Source organism: Trichechus manatus, unplaced genomic scaffold, assembly GCF_000243295.1.
Source record: "Trichechus manatus latirostris isolate Lorelei unplaced genomic scaffold, TriManLat1.0 scaffold00027, whole genome shotgun sequence".
NCBI lineage: Eukaryota > Metazoa > Chordata > Mammalia > Sirenia > Trichechidae > Trichechus > Trichechus manatus.
The window spans coordinates 994,968-996,322 of record NW_004443963.1 but is presented as its reverse complement, the minus strand read 5'-3'; the positions used below and the strand labels follow the sequence as shown (position 1 = coordinate 996,322).

The following is a 1,355-nucleotide window of genomic DNA, read 5'->3' as shown; positions in this document are numbered from 1 at the left end:
TGGGAGAGCAAAAACCAAAGCCCTAGTGGATTAATAAACGTCTTAGAAATGGATTAGATCTGTGAGAGAGATGAGAAGCAAGAGTGACAAAATATTTAAATTATACTAAAACAAAACTCCATTTTATCTGAGCCAATGGTATTATCTTTTCATCTTCCAGAAACTTTCAGCTTTAATTCACCCATCAAGGCAGAACTATAATCACTTGAGCTGAGCTCAGTGAAATAGAAAAATAGCTGATATCAAACATCAGAAATATTCCAAGAAACTGCATCTCAGCACCCCCAGTTGTATTTTTTATTGTTTTATTGTTATAAAATATATACATAAAAAATGAAAATATGGAATGCTTCACGAATTTATGTGTCATCTTTGTGCAGGAGTCATGTTAATCTTCACTGTATCGTTCCAATTTTAGTATGTGTGTTGCCAAAGTGAGCACTGTAATTGTATTTTAAAACATCTGGCTGCTTCTGTAACATCTGGAAGATTCTTAAAAGACATATGTATGAACCAGATAGCAAAGTGAGTATCTTTTAATGAAAATAAAGCATACCCACAGAAGAACTGGCATGAACAGCCAAATGAAGAATAAAGCAATGAGAAATAGCCACAGGAAATGGTGATAAGTGAATAAGAGGATATGGAATCTGCCTCCCAAATCTTGCTGGGCCTCTTTCAATGTGGGGCTTTGGAAAGACTGTTAGATACAATAATAAAAAGAGTATTAAAATGGAGATTCGATAGCTGGTTGTTGGAATGCTGTAATGCGAACATGAGCCGGAAACTGCGTTCCCTTCCTTAGAGCACACAGAAATTTATTTACATACTGTTGATTTTTGTTGGCTCATTGGAAATTCTTTGCACTCAACAGTGTTAACATAAACAGCACTTCCTTCCTTTAATGAGTACAGTGGTATTTATCATTTCAACAATTTAAAATCTAGCAATTGCATGTCAAACTCTGGGATAATTACAATGTTTAATGATGCCTTACAGTTTACAAGACACTTTCCCACACAGACCATCCAATTCTCCCAACAAGCTGGGAGGTCAGTGTTGTTATTATCTTTGTTTTATAAAAAAGAACACCAAAGTTCGGAGAGGTTAAATCACCTCTGAGACTTTATTTATTTTAATTTCATTGCTTATTTCCTGTTATATTCAATATACTTTTCCGAATATCACTGAGCTAAGTGAATTAGGACTCACTACACTGGAACATTAGATATGGGAAAATAAGGCTGAACTTCCTCTTGCTATTGTTAGAATACTTTGTATATTTACTCAATCTTTAAAATTCTATGATTTTTGAGTTCTTAAACCACAACTTGCTAAAAGAAAACATAGACTAA

The 1,355-nt window shown here is 33.9% G+C and overlaps 1 non-coding gene across 1 annotated transcript; it reads right to left on the bottom strand.

Annotated features, from left to right (window-relative positions):
* Nucleotides 1-335: 335 nt before the first annotated feature.
* On the bottom strand, nucleotides 336-442 carry LOC111820129 (U6 spliceosomal RNA). Its single transcript, XR_002823674.1, has one exon. It is a non-coding gene; the product is annotated as a U6 spliceosomal RNA (small nuclear RNA).
* Between the last annotated feature and the right edge of the window lie 913 nt (nucleotides 443-1,355).